Here is a 21,423-nt window from a genome sequence, read left to right on the forward strand (position 1 = left end):
CCAAATTGATATCTCCATCCCAGATCTTTCACTTGATTTTCATATATTTGCATTTTCAACTGCCTGACACCTTAAACTAGAGCTGACCCAAATAAAACACTGGACAGCTCCACTGCTCTTCACTCAATGTTCCTTAACTCAACAAATACTGCTACCAGCTATCCAGCAAGCCCAGTAATGTGTGCATGTCATTCTAGATGCTTCCTTCTCCCTTTCCATGTCCCCATGTTGAAACAATCACAAAGTTCTGTCGAGTCTGTCTCCCAAATAGCTCTCCAATTTACCCATGTTTTTTCCATCTCCAGAGCCACAAGCCTTGTGGAGGCCCAATCAATTGTAGGTACACAGTAGCCACATCTTTCTAAACAGCAATTCCAATCATGTTACCTACAAGGCTTTCCCATATCCTTAGCATAATGCAATGTTCGAATCCTACAATGTGGTTTAAATGCCCCTGCCACCAGAATATTTTAAGTCCAAGAAATATGTTTTCTCACGACTCCAAGCTTTTGTACATGTAGATGTCTAACCGGCATACTTTTCCCTACCCCTTTCCTTGGGCTGTTTCCTACTCATGGCTGAGCCAACAGATGGTTTTGATGCCTTCCATTTACCTGGTATGGTGGACTTAAAGGTAGCGTCTATTAATAATAATCTTAACAGCATACACTTATTGAGGATTTGCTGTATGGAGAGTATAGTGTTAAGCACATTCTATATATCACTTCACTTAATTGTCACATCAGTCCTATGAGGTGGGGATCAAGCTTTCTCACAGATAAGGAAACTGCAGCAAAAAGTATTTAAGAAAGGGCCCAAGGTCGAGAGTTAGGAATTGACAGAACTGGGATTCAAATCCAGAAAGTCCAGCTCCAGAGGCCATTCTCTTAACCATGACACTATCACTCCCCAAAACATCTGCTGGATAAATAAACCCCTACTCTGGTAAAAACAAAAGCACACAGACTGGAAGCCAGAATTTTGATTACTATGTTGATTTATAGTCTAGATAAATTTTCCTGAGATTACTATTTCTGTTTCATTAAATAGAAAATATTACCACATACTCTAGACACCTGTGGTTTCCAATCACCTAATCAATTTCATTAGAATTTCATAAGAAGTATAGTGCAAATAGATTCCTTGACTACATCCCAGACTTTCTGAATTAGGATCTCTTCATATGGGAATCAGGGTTAAGTATTTTTAATGAACGTTCTAGGTGTTGTTGAGGTATAGGCAAATACACAAAAGGTTCTTTCCTAAAATATACTGTATCAAAGGATAAGAAACACATAGCTATATAATAAGCATATAAGAATACCAATTCTATTCCCTATATATCAAGTTTAAGCTGTCATCTTTCATAAAAAAAATAAGACCCATATATGTGCTGCATACAAGAGATGCATTTCAGACTTCAAGACACTCACAAACTGAAAGAGAAGGAATGGAAAAAGATACTCCATGAAAATGGCAATGAAAAGAAAGCTGAGGTAGCAATATTCATATCAGAAAACATAGACTTTAAAATAAAAACTGTAACAACAGACAAAGGGCACTACATAATGATAAAGGGAATGATCCAACAAGAATATTTAACATTTACAAATATCTATGCACCCAACATAACAGCACCTCGACATATAAAGCAATTATTAACAGACATAAAAGGAGAAATAGCAACACAATAATAGTAGAGGACTTTAACAATCCACTTACACCAAAGGAGAGATCATCAAAACAAAAGATCAATAAGGAAATGGCGTAAATGACATATTAGACCAGATGGACTTAGTACACATGTATAGAACATTCCATCCCAAACCTGCAGAATACACATTCTTTTCAAACGGACATGGAACATTCTCCAGGACAGATCACATATTAGACCACAAAACAAGTCTCAATAAATTTAAGAAGACTGAAATAATACCCAGCATCTTTTCTGACCACAATGGTATGAAACTAGAAATCAACTACAGGAAGAAAATCAGAAAAGCCACAAATGGATGGAGCTTAAACAAAATGCTATTGAACAACAATTGAGTCAAAGAAGAAATCAAATGAGAAATCAAGAATATCTGGAGACAAATGAAAATGAAACTACGACAGGCCAAAGTCTATGTGATACAGCAAAAGCGGTTTTAAGAGGGAAGTTTATATCAATACAGGCCTACCTCAACAAAGAAGAAAAATCCCAAATAAACAGTCTAACAGTGCACCTAAAGGAACTGGAAAAAGAAGAACAAAGCCCAAAATCAGTAGAAGGAAGGAAGTAATAAAAATCAGAGCAGAAATAAATGAAATAGAGACTAAAAAAAAACAGGAAAAAAAATCAATGAAACTCAGCGCTGATTCTTTGAAAAGATAAACAACATCGACGAACCTTTAGCTAGACTCACCAAGAAAAAAAGAGAAGGCTCAGATAAATAAAATCAGAAATCAAAGAGGAGAAATTACAACAGATACCTCAGAAATACAAAAGATTATAAAAGAATACTATGAAAAGCTATACGCTAACAAACTGGATAATCTAGAAGAAATGGATAAATTCTTAGACTAATACAACCTTCCAAAACTGAATCAAGAAGAAGTAGAGAATGTGAATAGACCGATCACCAGTAAGGAGATTGAAACAGTTATCAAAAACCTCCCAAAAGATAAAAGTCCAGGACCAGACGGCTTCCCTGGTGAATTATACCAAACATTCAAAGACTTAATCCTATCCTTCTCAAACTCTTCCAAAAAATTGAAGAAGAGAGGAAGCTTCCAAATTCATTTTACGAAGTCAACATCATCCTGATACCAAAAGCAGACAAGGACAACACAAAAGAAGAAAATTACAGGCTCATATCACTGATGAACATCGATGCAAAAATCCTCAACAAAATACTAGCAAATCAACTACAACAATACATTAAAAATTTCATACACCATGATCAAGTGGGATTTATTCCAGGGATGCAGGGATGGTTCAACATCTGCAAATCTATTAACGTGATACACCACATTAACAAAAATGAAAAATACAAATGCCATGATCATCTCAATAGATGCAGAGACAGCGTTTGACAAGATATAGCATCCATTTATGATAAAAACTCTAAATAAATTGGGTATAGAAGGAAAGTACCTCAACATAATAAAGCAGATTCAGTGCAATCCCAATCAAATTTCCAACAACATTTTTCACAGAAATAGAACAAAGAATCCTACAATTTACATGGAACAACAAAAGACGCAGAATAGCCAAAGGAACCCTGAGAAAAAAGAACAAAGCTGGAGGCGTCACACTCCCTGATTTCAAAATATACTACAAAGCTATAGTAACCAAAACAGCATGGTATGGCATAAAAACAGACACACAGATCAATGGAACAGAATCAGGAGTCCAGAAATCAACCCACACATCTATGGACAGCTAATTTTTGACAGGGGAGCCAAGAGCATACAATGGAGAAAGTAGAGTCTCTTCAATAAATGGTGTTGGGAAACCTGGACAGCCACATGCCCAAGAATGAAAGTAGACCATTACCTTACACCATGCACAAAAATCAACTCAAAATGGATTTAAGACTTGAATGTAAGACCTGAAACCACGAAACTTCTAGTAGAAAACATAGGCAGTACACTCTTTGACATTGGTCTTAGCAGCATATTTTCAAATACCATGCCTGACTGGGCAAGAGAAACAATATAAAAAATAAACAAATGGGACTACATCAAACTAAAAAGCTTCTGCACAGCAAAGGAAGCCATCAAGAAAAGGAAAAGACAGCCTAACAATTGGGAGAAGATGTTTGTAAACCATATATCAAAAAAGGGGTGAATATCCAAAATATACAAAGAACTCATACATCTCAACAACAAAAAAACCAAAAACCCAGTTCAAAAATGTGCAAAAGATCTGAATGGAGATTTCTCCAAAGAAGATATACGGATGGCCAACAGGCACATGAAAAGATGCTCAACATCACTATCAGAGAAATGCAAATCAAAGCTATAATGAGATATCACCTCACTCTTGTCAGAATGGCTATAATTAACAAGACTGGAAACAATAAGTGTTGGAGAGGATGTAGAGAGAAGGGAACCCTCATACACTGCTGGTGGGAGTGCAAACTGGTGCAGTCACTATGGAAAACAGTATGGAGATGGCTCAAAAAATTAAGACTAGACCTACCATATGATCCAGCTATTCCACTCTTGGGTATTTATCCAAAGAACGTCAAAACGTGAATGCGTAAAGATACATGCACTCCTATGTTCACTGTAGGCTTATTCACAATAGCCAAGACTTGGAAGCAACTTAGGTGCCCGTCAAGGGATGAATGGATGAAGAAGATGTGGTATATATACACAAGGGAATACTACTCAGCCATAAAAAAGGATGAAATCTGGCTAATTGTGACAACAAGGATGGACCTTGAGGGTATTGCTGCTGAGAGTAAAAAGTCAGAGGGAGAAAGTCAAACATTGTATGATCTCACTCACAAATAGAAGATAAAAACAACAAAAGACAATCCCATAGCAACAGAGATTGGATTGGTGGTTACCAGAGGGGAAAGGGGGAGAGAAGAGGTTGAAAGGCATGATTAGGCACATGTGTGGTGATGGATGGTAATTAGTCTTTTGGTGGTCAGCATGATATAATCTACATAGGAATTGAAATATAACGATATACACCTGAAATTTATATACTGTTATAAACCAAAGTTACTGCAATTAAAAAAAACAATAATAGAAGAAGAAAAGAAGCTGTTGTCTTTTAAATTTTACCTTTAATTCCTGTTGTGATGTGAGGGAAGAAGAGGTCACTAGCATTCGTGTTAAGTTTTGAATTTTCTCAATCTGCACTTTTTGAAGCAAATCTTTTTCTTCCAAAAGTTGGGCCAATTGGTCTTTTTCCATTGCCTGGGCCCGAGTCTCTAAAGAAACCTAAAGAATGTAATATTGGGTTACGTTAATAAATGTAGGTAGGTTTTAAAACCTTGAAAGTATAGTTTAAAAAAATATAAATTTGTATGTGAGTTTTGAGAATTTTTCTTTTTTTTTTTGCTGAGGAAGATTCACCTTGAGCTAACATCTGTACCTATCTTTCTCTTTCTGCTTGAAAGGGATTTGCCCTGAGCTAACATCTGTGCCTATCTTCCTCCATTTTGTACATGGGACAACAGGACAGCATGGCCGCCAAGTGGTGTAGGTCTGCGGACGGCAACTGAACCCGGGCTGCCAAAGTGGAGTGCAACAAACTTAACCACTAGGCCACAGGGCTGGCCTGAGAATTTTATTGAAATAAAATATGCCCTACCTGCAGAACACCAATATGCAGTTACCATAATCAATAATTTCTCAAACTTATAATAGGGTAAAATATACATTTCTCCTCATGTCACTATTCTATATGCCATGTATAAGATTATATCAATGCTGTTAAAGCAATTCTATTAATTGACTAAAAATATATAAATAGGCAGAGAAATCATAAAGCAGAGACTTGAATACCTATAGCAAAGGAAGAGAGATCCTTCTAAGACCGCCATTTGACATTTTAGGTCATTTTTAAAAAGATCAGTAAAATGTAAGTTTTTTACAGACTGGGGACCATGATGGTTTAAACAAACAAATGGTAATGACAAGCAATTATGCTATCTTATTAGATTGCTATCTTAGGGCTAGAAGAGGAATTCAAGATAATGTAAAATGAAACAAAGTAGTTTTAAACACTATTCATCGTCTCTCTTTTTAACCTAATTCTCTGTATTTGTGACAGTTTTTATCTCTTAAAAAAACGTATCTCTACTTGGCCCATTTGAAAATCTCAAATTTTGCCCTTTGGAAATGAAAAACAAAATCTAAAATAATTTCAAGAAACCAAATCTTGCAGTTTATAGTAAAGTTTTTACGGGTTGATTTCTCCTTAGTTAAAAACTACTTGTTTTAAATTTAGATTGTAGAACTCAGATATTGAGGATTTAAGAGTCTCTGGGCATGTAGGCAGATCTCAATTCTAAATCCATCTCTATTCTTTACTGAAATACACAGTTCATACATACCTCCTCTAATTGTTTTTTAAGATCCATTATTTCTTTTCTATATCTTTTCAGGAGAGCTTCATCACTAGACACCTCATTGACATAAGGAGTATTCTTCATATATTTAGCAGTGCTGGCAAACTGGGAAAAAATACAAGAGTGTTAAACGTTGACACCAAAAGATTAGTTTAATTAATATTTAGGTTTCTTGTAATTTTCTTTTGTAAAGAAACATCAGTAAAAGCTTCCCAGGTGGCTTACAGCTTCTGAACACACAGCATTCTACGTCCCTGTAACAATGTCCATAACTTACCTTTGCCACTAGTCTTCAGGAGGGTCAGAGAAATATCTTGAAGACAGATGCCAACAGAGAGCCTACACACCCTGGCTCACTGGAATCCATCTACTCCTCAAAGTCCAGGGCAAATGCTCCCTCTGCGCTGAAGCTTCACTTCCAGTCAAAAGCACCTCTCCTTCCTTTGAACTCTGTCCTACTTATTAGCCACTTAACTTTTAATCCAAGGAAATCACGCTGGAAGACAGGTCTTATCTTCACTATAAGACTATAAATTCTGTGAAGCCAGGAACGCTATCTCCTACCTTTGTTTCTCTGACAGAACCTTGATCCAGCGCTCAATAGCTACTTAAAGTGATGTTTCTTAGAGCATGAGTGTCAAAAGTAACTTTAACTGGGTACGTGAGGGTGCCCATTAAATAACACTGAACCCTTCATTGAGACAGCTATTCTACTGACAGTTCTCATTCTTCTTTTCTTTTGAAAACAGAAAATACAGGCCTTAGGCTCAGAGCAAAGGCAGGCAACAATTTGTTAGCAGGAACTTAAGAATTATTTTGTTATAAACACACACACCCATTTTTTGGGTCACCTTCTGTTTGTTCCAAGTGATAACCAGTTTTTCATTTATGGGACTGATAGAAAGTTTCCTTTTATAATAAGATAAATTTAAAAAGTGAGTTATTTAAGAAAAAATCAAGTCAATTTCAATAAAATATTGTTGGATGTGGCAAAAATTGGGGAGGCAGGATATGAATGATTGAAGTTTGGGAAGATTAAGGAATGCTATTTAGTAGACACACCAATTTTATTTTAACAGGTATGTTATGTCAATTACAAAAAATTACACCTAATTTTAGTAGCTAATTTTTCCTTCTGAAAGATGATTTCCCCCATATTGATTCGAGATAAAAATCAAACTCACCTGGAGAGTAGTCAGGGTTTCATCCAAAGACACTGGAGTAATTGTGCAGATAATGCGTGTTTTTGCATTTCCTCCCAAGGAATTCTGGAGAATTCGTGTTAATTTGCTATCTCGATAATTTATGAAACCACTTAGTGAGAGATGAGTTTGGGGAGAAAAAGAGTAAAACTTTTTATATAACAAAAGTGGTTTATTTTTAACGCAGAACCTTAAATTTGCTACAGTTTAAAAAATTCATTCTTTACTGGTTACTTGAGGCAGAGCAAAACTACTAACTAGAAAATATTTAAAATATAAAGTAAATTTAGTAGGTCACGGTCATACATATAAGAAGCAACGCATGCTCATAGAATCACAGAAGCTTTTGAACATACAGGGGTATCAGTACATTTATTTGAGTGTCACTGAAATATCATAATTTTCAACCTAATGAAAAACGTAAGCATTAATAGGTAAATGTACAATGGGACAAACTTACCCAACTTGTCCATCACTAAGTTTCTTGATCACTTGTCCCAAAATAAATAAGCTACGATTTATATTACAGCCTTCCTTGAGTCGCACACCTGCATTTATTAAATAAATAAGAAAACAAATTGGCCCCTGTACTAGATGATGAACTTATTTATCAGTAATTTATGGGAGAAATTAGAAATTGCAGGGTCAGATGCTACAGTCTGTGCTTCAAATTAGATCTGCGCCCACCTTTCCTCCCACTGCTGACAGGCGCCCTTCCCTTCCTCCCACCCATCACGTGAAGCAGAAAGGCTCTCACCCAAGAGAAACAGCTCGAAAAAGACGACTAAGAAAAGAATAAGAATGCAGGAAAGCCCATGTCTGCACCACGTCCTAAAAGAGCTCCTCGAACTCCTCAATTCAAATCTATTTTTCCAAACCTCCAATACAGGCAACTAATGACGTGCAACCAAGTTAGTTCCTAGAGGTTCACAACCAAAAGTCCTTATTTTTAAACTGTTAATATGCTCACATGTCTTAAACGGAAGTCTACTGAAAAAGGTTTCTCTCACTTTATTCTCCTTTCAACCAGTTCCTATCGCTCTAACCAAGAACTATTATTAGTTTATTCTTCTAGAGATTTTTAGAAATACAAGTTCATACGTATTAATTTTTCCCCTTTCTTCTTTACATAAATAGTAACATACTATACACACTATTTTGCACTTTGCTTTTTTCACTTGGCAATATATCATCTATCTTATTGGTAAACATTGGTCTTTTTCACTCTTTTTTACAGCATAGAATTCCATTGTATGGATGTATCAGAATTTATTTACCTAGCACCCTGCTGAGGGACATGCAGGTGTTCAATCTGCCATGTACACAAAAAAATACTGCAACAAATCCTTCTGAACAGCAGTTATTGCACAGGTGCGTTATTCAGCTATTGCTGGAATACTGCTGTTTAACAAGCCAGCTTAAAGCAACAGGCATTTATTTCTTGTTCACAGGTCTGAGGATCCACTGGTGTGGTGGGTACAGGCCACACTCAGCTGAGTGTCTCTATGTCAGGCTGCAGGAAACTAAAACAGAGAGAGGCCTGACATCTTTATGGTTCTGAAACTTCCCATCTAAGTATGCGTTTTCATTTGTCTCAGTGTTTGGTTACCTCTTTCAGGTCTGTTTTAATGTTTTCCTTATTTTGGTCTTATACAATTTTTGTTGAGTTTCTTCCTAGGTATTATGCCTTTTAAGTCATTATTGCAAAGGGGGTCTTTTCGTACATTACATATTCCAACCGGCTGTTGTGTTAGGAGGTGCTCATGTCTATAGATTAATTTTGTATCCTGCCACTTTTCTGAATTTCCTTACTGATTATGGTGTTCATGGGACTCTCAGGAGCTTTCCAACTATAAATCCTGTCAACGACAGAGTTTCATCTTTTTAACTAACGCTACAGCAGCACAAAGCAGATAATAAGCCAGATAAGGAAGCTGCTTTTTCTGTTAAAGACTTTTATCACAAAATTATCATTACTTTATTAGTCTCTAAAATGCATGGTGGCACTTTTACTCTGTTAAAGAACAGGAGGACGTTCAGACCAAAATATTTCATGAGTTTTCATTACCTTCAGCACCTGTTTGAGCAGCTCTTTCACTGCCTGCAAGATCAACCAAATTCTGCAAGAGATGAAAATAAACCTTTAGGAAGTGTAACTTGAAATAATAAAATCCAAAGTACTGGAAGAACATTTTTAACCCATGGTTTATCTGAACACCCCATCTGTTTCCTTGTTTCTCACCTCACTATTTAAGCCTTCCCTTGTCTGAGTCAAACTGAGCTCAACATCTTGTTCCTTCTTTATAATACCTCCTCCATGATGCTGCCATAATAGGTTCACTTTCCTACACAAAGTTCGAAATCTTACCATGGTGAATACGATTCTTTATAATCCGGCACTTGTGTTGCTCTAGCCTCATTTCTGTCCATCAGTTACTCTTAACTCTGGCTGAACTACGGACTATGCCCTCCACACCATGCACAGCTACCCTTTGCCATTCCCTGTGTTTCGCTGATTCTGATGTTCTAGTCTGCCCCTACTCTTCCTTCACGACCAAAGGCAACTGCCACCTTCCCAGTGTAGCTTTGTCAACTTTATCCTTCCTTCCCTATACCGTGAATGAATTGACCTTTCAACGGTGTACCCAGAGGTCTTTATAGATATGACTGGTTATTATAGCACTTACTGTGTTGAGCTAGTTATTTGCGTCTCTGACCACACTGTAGCATCTTTAAAACCATGGGCCTCTCTTCCATTTCACAAATATTGTTGGAAAAAACTGACTGCCTGTCGTGCTGCAGGCAGCACGTTAGGTGCTAGGGATATGGCAGCGCAACAGACAAATGAGGACCCTGCTCTCAGCTTATGTTCTGCACAGGGTGGGACTCGGGGAGGAGGAAGTTAGTGAGAGGAGAGAAAAAGACAAACAAATAAGAAACATAGCATGTTAAGCGTAATACAGACAATTTAAACAGAGTGTTAGAAGTGGGAAGAGGAAAGGACAGGACAGGCTCTTTGGGCAGGATGGCAGGGGAAGTCCCCCAATTCAGCTAAGATCTGGAAGGACGGAGAAGAGGGAGCCAGCCCTGCAAAGACCAAGGGAACCATACTCCAGATTAAAGAACAACCAGCACACCAGTCACAAAGCAGAAATGAGCTTGGTGTGTTCAAGAAATGGAAAGGGCAGTGTGGCAGAGTTGGTGAAGGAGAGATGGGACAAGATAGGGTACAGAAGCGGGTTTTTCGGATGCAATGGGAAGCCATTGGACGGCTTTGACAAGAGTGACATGCTTGACTGAACTTCCTCAAGGGTCACCTGGGCCCCTGGGGGGCAAACAGATTGGAGAGGGGCAAGACCGTAGCCAGGAGCCCAGTTAGGAGGCTGGGGCAGGAATGTGAATGGAGACAAGGTGGCCTGGACTAGGGAGGTTGCCATGGAGACAGTAAGTATGGAGGGATGTCTTCTTTACTCTTTTAATCTCAGAGCCCAGTCCTGGGCTCAGAACACTGTAAAGCCTCCGCAAATATTCTTAATGCATTAAAAGAAAGTCAAAGATTTAAATTATTTGTCTCTGTGGAGACCTCCAGTGATGAGCAGGTGATTACACACTTCTGCTTTGGAGTCCTGTCTCAGATACTTCTTTCTTTAAAACATTCAAAGAAGTCTCACCTTTCCTGTGTAGTATCTACCACAGATGGCCTAGATACATAATAAAGGGGTAAAGTGGTGGTGAAGGCAGCATGAACTTAGGTATAAAGATGGGAATAAGCATTAGTGTTCAAAGATACCAAGTGGCCCAACCTATCCTTAAGAGAGGAGCGCACATGGAGCAGAAGGACGTCAAGTTAGACTGGTTAAGAGTGGCCAGATCTTGTCCAAGGAAGTGACACGACACAAGCTTAGTGACATCAGAAATCTGCATAACAGACTGAAGAAGCAAAACCAGGTCATGGGGGCCAGGTCCAGGGGAATGATACAGTATATCAAGAGATGAGGACTTGAGTATGACACCCATGGAATGCTAAAGGGTAGCATCAATAAAAAACGGGGATGACGGGACAAAAGAGAAGGCAGAAAAAGATGAGGTGAAACTGACTTGGGTTTCCAGCCTAGGTGACCAGGATAACACTGATAATACTGGAAAAAAGGAATATTCACCATGGTAGGAAGAAATAACTTGGTTTTAGACATACTAAAATTTGAGATATCAGTGAGACACACCATTATAACAATCTTTAGGAAGATATGAATTAGAACTCAGAGCTCTAGACAAAATAAATATATGGCTGTCATCAAAAGACAAATGTGAACCAAATGTCAGAGGGCAACGGGGAAGTAAGAAAGGCCACAGAACATGCCTGAGTTTTTGTTAGAAAGGTAGGGAAAAGAAGCCACAGAAGGGAATAGAGACGGAGCAGAGCTAAGAGAACCTGGACATTATTCTCCCAGAAAGGCCAGGAGACACTCAGAGACTCCCTCCAAAGAGCCAGAAAATGACTCTGGGGAAGACTTCTTTCCAAGAAGATACTTAGAGTGAGCAGGAGGCTGGAGGGCTGGACTTGATGATATCTAAGGTCGCCAGATAATAGAACATCAAAGAACACAAGAAAAGTCACCAAATGGATCACTGAATATGTCAAGAGTATTAAAGCTACATTATTAAGAGAAAAGTTAAAAATTGCAGTGAAATATCACAGGCCAGGTTTGGAAAACAAAACAGAAGTTAGGTTTTGTGGGGTTTTTTATTGCTAAACTGAAGAAAGAATAGGCTATTATAATAGACATTATACTGTGTAGTAAAATAACTGGGGTGAACTAGAATTAGATACTTGAGTGATTTTTCAAAATCTCAAAGCGAATAAACATATTATAGATTTACTCGTTTTTTCCCTGAAGTTTTCAAATAAAATAATCTTTATTTTTTAAAGATTGGCATCTGAGCTAACATCTGTTACCAATCTTCCCCCCGACTTCTTCTTTTCCCCAAAGCCCCCCAGCACACAGTTGTATATTCTAGTTGTAGTAGGTCCTTCTGGCTGTGCTATGTGGGACACCACCTCAGCGTGGCCTGATGAGCGGTGCTGGGTCCGCACCCAGGATCCAAAGTGGCGAAACCCCAGGCCTCCAAAGCAGCATGAGAACTCAACCTCTTGGCCACGGGGCCAGCTCCCAAACAGAATAATCTTAAATCGTATCCCACATCAAGCTAAAGAATTTAGGTCCTGAAGACAGAGAATAAAGTAATAATGGTAAGGAATAGGAAGGAAGCACAAAAACACAGAGAATTGATACAGCGCAGCAAGAAGGAAATGGGAGGTTTACTTATGTGGTAAGGAGTGTTTGCATAATGCTTATGTTCACTCATTCAACAAACAGGTATTGAATATAAACTACATACGATGTGTTGGGGCTATAAAGATGAATTAGACATTACTCTTCCCTTCAAGTGATTTACAGTCTAAAACATTGTGCTCATGGACGGGGTGGGTGGAGCAAAATGGCGGGGTGAGGTGACCTGGGACTCTCTCCCCTCCAAACTACAACAAAGGACTGAAAAAAAACTGAATTTCAGCTAATAAACCTAATGCCAGGAGATCAGAGACCTAGAGTATCAAAAAGACGGAGGACAGAGACCCTGCTGCTGGCCTCAGAGGAGCTGGAACAGGGTAGGAGAGAACTTCGCTCCCTCCCCTAGAGTCTGGGATCACTGCCGCAGGTGAGGGAAGGAGTGGGGGAGGGGCCACGTGACCGGGGGATTGCCCAGGACTCCTGCCGCCGGTATAGTGGAAACCCGCTGATGGGGGAAAGCTTCCGTGTGTGGGGACCCCATAAACCCAGGGCCTCAGGAGACCAGAAAACAGAACTGATCCAAATCCAGATCGGCGAGCCAGAAAAACAGCCCCTCCCCCTGGCAAACAATGCTGGGTGCTGCCATCTTGTCCGAAGGCAGAGAGCTCAAAACACGTGGCTCTCAACCCCCATATAGTGGCAACAGGCTGTAACTGCAACTCAATTCTACCACCATGTGAAAAAACCGCTCCTCTACCATCCAGCAATTTATAAAAGCTCCAGACCAGAAGGAAAACAATAAAAACACAGAATTAAGTCCTGAGAACTTAGAAATAGGTAAACTAAGTGAAAATGAGTTCAGAGCAGCTATAATCAAAAAACCCAATGAGATAGAGAGAAAGATAGAGAAACAAGCCAACGAGTTCTGGAGTTACTTCACAAAAGAGATTGAAATTATAAAGAAGAATCAAACAGAATAACTAGAGATGAAAAACACAATGGACCAGATAAAACAGAATACGGACTCCCTGAATGCCTGTGTAGACACCAGAGAGGAGCAAATTAGCATAATTGAAGATATACAGGCCGAATGGCTCCAGACAGAGGAAGAAAGAGAACTAAGAGTTAAAAAAAATGAGGAAAATCTCTGAGAGATAGCGGATTCAATGAGAAGAAAGAATTTATGGATAATAGGAATTCCCAAGAACGTGGAAAAGGAAAATGGAGCAGAGAGTGTTCTTAATGAAATTATAGAAGAGAACTACCCAAATCTAGGGATTGAGGGAGAAATGTGTGTAGAGGAAGCTTTCAGATCTCCTAGATTTGTCAATGTGAAAAGACCTACTGCAAGGCATATAGTAGTACAAATGGCAAAAATGAAAGACAAAGAAAGAATACTCAGGGCAGCAAGACAGAAGTAAATAACCTACAAAGGAACTCCTATCAGACTTTCAGCAGATTTCTCTGCAGAAACTTTACAAGCTAGGAGAGAATGGAGTGACATATTCAAAACTTTAAAAGATAAAAATCTTTAGCCAAGAATACTCTATCCAGCAAGAATATCCTTCAGATGTGAGGGAGAAATTAAATCTTTTCCAGACAAACAAAAGTTAAGGGAATTTGTAACCAAAAGTCCTCCACTACAAGAAATCCTCAAGAAGGCTCTCATACCTGAAAAAAGAAAAAAGGGAGAAAGGGGACACAATCCACAGAGTAGGGAGACAGATAAATAGAACCAGAATAGGATAGCAAATATTCACCTATAGCATTAGGACAAAGGTAAGGAAACTACCAAAGCAAAGTGGATCTTATCACTCTAACTACAAACTCATAACACGAGTTGGAATAAGAAATGAAAATAACGGGGCTGGCCCTATGGCCAAGTGGTTAAGTTCACGCGCTCTGCTGCAGGCAGCCCAGTGTTTTGTTGGTTCAAATTCTGGGCGCAGACATGGCACTGCTCATCAAATCACGCTGAGGCAGCGTCCCACATGCCACAACTAGAAGGACCCACAACGAAGAATATACAACTATGTACTGGGGGGCTTTGGGGAGAAAAAGGAAAAAAATAAAATCTTAAAAAAAAAAGAAATGAAAATAATAATTTAGGAGGGGAAGAGCAAAGGGACTAAATTAGTCTAGGCCAAGTAAGTAAGAGCCCACCAGAGAATAGACTATATTATACACGAGATTCAAAATACAAACTTCAGGGTAGACACTAAACTAAAAAACACAACAAAGCCACAAAACATAAATAAGGAAAAAGCTAAGAAACCCAGCATAAGAAAGTGCAGTATTAAATGGGTAGGCTAAAGCACACAGGAAGACAAACACAGGAAAACCAGATAACGAGCAACAGATTGACAGCATTAAGTCCACATGAATCAATAATCACTCTCAATGTAAATGGACTGAACTCTCCAATAAAAAGACACAGAGTGGCAAAATGGATTAAAGAACAAGATCCAACAATTTGTTGCCTCCAGGAAACACACCTCAGCCTCAAGGACAAACACAGGTTCAGAGTGAAAGGGTGGAGGACAATACTTCAAGCTAATAGCAAGCAAAAAAAAACCAGGTGTTGCAATTCCTATATCAGACAAAGCAGATTTCAAAATAAGACAGGTAAAGAGAGACACAGAGGGACAATATATAATGATCAAAGGGACACTTCATGAAGAAGAAATAACACTTATAAATATCTATGCACCCAACACAGGAGCACCAAGATTCATAAAGCAACTATTAACAGACCTAAAGGAAGATGTTAAAAACAACACAAAAATAGTAGGGGACCTCAACACCCCACTCACATCAATGGACAGATCATCCAGACAGAAAATCAACAAGGAAATAGTGGAGCTAAATGAAAAAACAATTGGGCTTAATAGACATATATAGATCACTTCATCCTAAAACAGCAGAATACACATTCTTCTCAAGTGCAAATGGAATATTCTCAAGGATAGACCATATGTTGCCAAACAAGGCAAGCCTCTACAAATTTTAAAAAAATTGAAATAATAACAAGCATCTTCTCCGATCATAATGCTATAAGGCTAGAAATTAATTAGAAGAAAAAAGCTGAGAAAGGCACAAAGATGTGGAGCCTAAACAATACACTACTGAACAAGCAATGGATCGTTGAAGAAATTAAAGAAGAAAAAATACCTAGAAACAAATGAAAATGATAACATGCCATACAAACTCATATGGGATACAGCAAAAGCTGTGTTAAGAGGAAAATTCACTGCAATACAGGCACATCTTAACAAACAAGAAAAATCCCAAATAAGCAATCTTAAACTACACCTAACTGAACTAGAGAAAGAAGAACAAACAAAGCCCAAAGTCAGCAGAAGGAGAGAAATAATAAAAATCAGAGCAGAAATAAATACTATTGAAACAAAAAAGGCAGTAGAAAGGATCAACGAAACAAAGAGTTGGTTCTTTGAGAAGATAAATAAAATTGACAAACCCCTAGCCAGACTTACAAATAAAAAACGGGAGAAAGCTCAAATAAACAAAAGCAGAAATGAAAGAGGAGAAATAACAACAGACTCTGCAGAAATACAACGGATTATAAGAGAATACTATGAAAAACTCTATGCTAACAGAATGGATAACCTAGAGGAAATGGATAAATTCTTAGACTCCTACAATCTCCCAAAGCTCACTCAAGAAGAGGCAGGCAATTTGAACAGACCAATCACAAGGCAAGAGATTGAAACAGCAATCAAAAACATCCCAAAGAATAAAACCCCAGGACCAGATGGCTTTCCTGGGGAATTCTACCAAACTTTCAGAGAGGATTTAATACCTATCCTTTTCAAGCTATTCCAAAAAATTAGGGAGGATGGAACACTTCCTAACACATTCTATGAGGCCAATATCACGCTGATACCAAAGCCTGACAAGGACACCATGAAAAAAGAGAACTGCAGGCCAATATCACTGATGAACATAGATGCAAAAATTCTAAACAAAATTTTGGCAACCCGAATTCAGCAATTCATCAAAAGGATCATACATCATGATCAGGTGGGATTCATACCAGGGACACAGGGATGGTTCAACATCCGCAAATCAATCAACGTGATATACCACATCAACAAACTGAGGAATAAAAACCACATGATCATCTCAATAGATGCAGAGAAGGCATTTGACAAGATCCAACAGCCATTTATGATAAAAACTCTGAACAAAATGGGCATAGAAGGGAACTATCTCAACATAATAAAGGCCATATATGACAAACCCACAGCCAACATCATACTCAATGGGCAAAAACTGAGCACCATCCCCATGAAAACAGGACGAGACATGTATCATCACTTATTTAACACAGTACTGTACACACTTATTTAACACAGTACTGGAAGTCCTGGCCAGAGCAATCAGGCAAGACAAAGGAATAAAAGGAATCCAAATAGGGAGGGAAGAAGTGAAACTCTCGCTGTTTGCAGATGACATGATCTTATATATAGAAAACCCCAAAGAATCCATTGGAAAACTCTTAGAAGTAATCAACAACTACAGCAAAGTTGCAGGGTATAAAACCAATTTGCATAAATCAGTAGCATTTCCATATTCTAACAACGAACTAACAGAAAAAGAACTCAAGAACACAATACCATTCACAAAAGCAACAAAAAGAATAAAATACCTTAGGGTAAATTTAACTAAGGAAGTGAAGGACCTATATAATGAAAATTACAAGGCCTTTTTGAGAGAATTGGATGACGACATAAGGAGATGGAAAGACATTCCATGTACATGGATTGGAAGAATAAACATAGTTAGAATGTCCGTTCTACCTAAAGCAATCTACAGATTCAACACCATCCCAATCAGAATCCCAATGACATTCTTTACAGAATTAGAACAAAGAATCCTAAAATTTATATGGGGCAACAAAAGACCCCAAATTGCTCAAGCAATCCTGAGAAAAAAGAACAAAACGGGAGGCATTACAATCCCTGACTTCAAAACTTACCACAAAGCTACAGTAATCAAAACAGCATGGTACTGGTACAAAAACAGGTGCACAGATCAATGGAACAGAATTGAAAGCCCAGAAATAAAACCATACACCTATGGACAGCTTATCTTCGACAAAGGAGCAGAGTGCATACAATGGAGAAAAGAAAGTCTTTTCAACAAATGGTGCTGGGAAAACTGGAAAGCCATATGTAGAAGAATGAAAATTGACCATTCTTTTTCACCATTCACCAAAATAAACTCAAAATGGATCAAAGACCTAAAGGTGACACCTGAAACCAGAAGGCTTCTGGAAGAAAACGTAGGCAGTACGCTCTTTGACATCAGTATTAAAAGGATCTTTTCGGACACCATGTCTACTCAGAGAAGGGAAACAATAGAAAGAATAAACAAATGGGACTTCATTAGACTAAAGAGCTTCTTCAAGGCAAATGAAAACAGGATTGAAACAAAAAAACAACCCACTAACTGGGAAAAAATATTTGCAAGTCATATACCTGACAAAGGCTTAATATCCATAATATATAAAGAACTCTCACAACTCAACAACAAAAAATCAAACAACCCGATCAAAAAATGGGCTGGAGACATGAACAGACATTTCTCCAAAGAAGATATACGGATGGCCAATAGGCACATGAAAAGATGCTCATCATCACTGATCATCAGGGAAATGCAAATCAAAACTACACTAAGATATCACCTTACACCCATTAGAATGACAAAAATATCTAAATCTAATATTAACAAATGTTGGAGAGGTTGTGGAGAGAATGGAACCCTCATACACTGCTGGTGGGAATGCAAACTAGGGCAGCCACTATGGAAAACAGTATGGAGATTCCTCAAAAAATTAAAAATGGAACTACCATACGATCCAGCCATTCCACTACTGGATATCTATCCAAAGAGCTTGAAGTCAGCAATTCCAAAAGTCCTATGCACCCCAATGTTCACTGCAGCATTATTTACAATAGCCAAGATATGGAAGCAACCTAAGTGCCCATCAACAGATGAATGGATAAAGAAGATGTGGTATATATATATACAATGGAATACTACTCAGATGCAAAACAGAACAAAATCATCCCATTTGCAACAACATGGATGGACCTTGAGGGAATTATGTTAAGTGAAATAAGCCAGTTAGAGAAGGATAATCTCTGATTCACTCCACTCACATGAGGAATTTAAAAATGTAGACAAAGAGACCAGATTAGTGGCCACCAGGGGAAAGGGGGGGTGGGGGGTGGGCACAAAGGGTGAAGTGGTGCACCTACAACACGAATGACAAACAGTAATGTACAACTGAAATTTCACAAGATTGTAACCTATCATTAACTCAATAAAAAATAAATAAATAAATTCAACCCACCATTTGGGAGAAAAATTGCAATTAAGGGGGAACAAAAAGTCCCAGTATCTACGGACTGTTAAAATTAAATGATAATAAAGACCACAATGGTTTCTCCTGTTGCAATAAATTCTTCAGATCTGTAGAATGCCGCAAACCCCCTCAATTCATTTTAATTTGCTTTCACTGACACGCATGTCCAACAGAACAGTAAGAAAAAAGAAAAAGAAAGAAAGAAACTACCTTGGGGGAAAAATAAAGTTTATTGGAAGAAACACTCCATTTGAAAACAAAAAGAAACTCTGGGTGAATCAGCATATGATCCAACACAACTTGGAGGATGCATGGGAAGGCCTGTGCTGTAAACCAAAGAGAGTGCCATCTACAGAATGCATACTTTGAATACATCGTCAACAGTGGCAACATTTCCATCGGTTAAATAAATGTAATTTTTTTTCATTAAAAAAAATAAAAACCATAAAACATTGTGCTCATAATATAAAACGTATTTTTTTATTGTACTTAAGAACGAACTTGAATATGTGATTTATTTTTTAACCATCCCATCTAGGTTTCTGTTGATCTCACAAGTCTCAATTCTACTGGCTGAGACTAAGTTAAAAAAAAATCACCAAATTCCAAGATTACTTTAAGTTTTAAATGTAGATTGGAAAAAAAACCCCAAATCCTCTTTCGTTACTGGTTAGGAAAGGCCTCAACTCCTACAACCATTACATCTAAATTTTAGGAGATGGCAGCCATAACATAACAGGAAGAAAGACCCCCGAATTTTTCCTATATTTTAACTAGTTATCTCATGCTACCGATAAGAATAAACTACCAATTTATAGATGTTTTTCCCTATTTAGTTAACAGTTCTTATGAAACCAAACATCCAGCAGCTGAATTAAATTTTGCTTTGGCCCATAGAGTACATTAGCAGGGTTTACCAATACTCACCAAATGGGACACCTTGACAGATCCTTCACAATTAGAGGGTTCACCTTTCTCTCTACTTTCCAAAATCTAGACAGAAAAGGCAACTTGTAGAAAAATTAGTGTCTTCTTAATTGGAAAGACCAAGTAGAGAGAGAATTACCCACCATCCTAAAAATGGTATGAGAACGACTGCTCCTTTGATTCATCTTTGTGATTCCATAGTGTCTGTTCTCTGTAAAAATGAGTCATATTTCAGCGGCATATATTAAAATCCAAAGAAAAACATTAACTTTTACTGTAGCTTAAAAGTGAAAAGTGTGATTTGAAGCCTAAATACATTCAAGTGAATAGTTTTTACTATTCTACAAGTGTTTTGAGGAAATACAGCATAAAGTCTTACTTTCTCCCTTTGTGATCCACTTCAAAGCCATTTCTGGTGTATAAACAACTTCTTCTGTGAGATCAGCCACATATACATTCCTCTGAAACAAGGTTAATGATGGGAAGAGTAGAGAAATAGAAGTCACTTAAAAGTGTGCATCTCAAGAGAAGGTGCAAACTATTACAGAATTAATTTGTAGAAGTTAAAAGTAGAAAATGGAGAATATTACTCTGTATAAAAATAAGAAGTAAATCTATGATATTTACAATTTATATCCTATACCAAAGCACACCAAATTCTAACCTGATACTTCCATCTTGTTCTTTTGAGGCCCTTACACAAAAATATTACAACTGTCAATATTTCAAAATGATACACATCACTTAAAAGATGATCTCATAAACATTTAAGAAAGAAAACAAAAAACAAATCACAGAAACAGGAGACATTTTAAAAAATAATGGAAAGTAAAGGTTAATGTTCATGAACTATAATCCCAATAAGTAACTGTATTGTTTGAGCCACTGTTACTCACATTGAAGTCTTCCCGAATTATCAAAGGCTTCATTTTTTGAGTGTCACAGAGTAAGTCTGTAATGGTTTCATTGTATATCTCCATGTAAGACACACGTAAGAGAAATTCCCTATCAGGAAACTAGGGGAAAACATATGTAAAAACATCAGAGATCACCCAGTTATGAAAACCTAATACTGAATGTTGATGTGCTCATAATAAACATTAAAATATTCTTTGAGAAGTTATCTTTGTAAAACAAACAAAAAAAATCCTATGGTTCTATATTGACAAAAGTAAACACAAAAATATAAAAGCATTGGGGCTGGCCCCGTGGCCGAGTGGTTAAGTTCGCGTGCTCCGCTGCAGGCGGCCCAGTGTTTCGTTAGTTCGAATCCTGGGCGCAGACATGGCACTGCTCATCAGACCACGCTGAGGCAGCATCCCACATGCCACAACTAGAAGAACCCACAACGAAGAATACACAACTATGTACCGGGGGGCTTTGGGGAGAAAAAGGAAAAAATAAAATCTTTAAAAAAAAAAAAAGAAATATAAAAGCATTGTTTCAGAAATAATGAAAAGTATGGCATCATAAAATTCGAAGAAGAGGGTGCCCAGTCCAACTCTCTAAGCTTAAAATAAAACCCTACAAACAGATGT

At 37.8% G+C, this 21,423-nt stretch overlaps 1 pseudogene; it reads right to left on the minus strand.

The window, feature by feature from the left end:
* Window positions 1-21,423, minus strand: part of LOC123284397 (centromere-associated protein E-like) — an 84,479-nt pseudogene that overhangs the window by 58,893 nt on the left and 4,163 nt on the right.

This window comes from Equus asinus, unplaced genomic scaffold (assembly GCF_041296235.1).
Source record: "Equus asinus isolate D_3611 breed Donkey unplaced genomic scaffold, EquAss-T2T_v2 contig_618, whole genome shotgun sequence".
Taxonomy (NCBI): domain Eukaryota; kingdom Metazoa; phylum Chordata; class Mammalia; order Perissodactyla; family Equidae; genus Equus; species Equus asinus.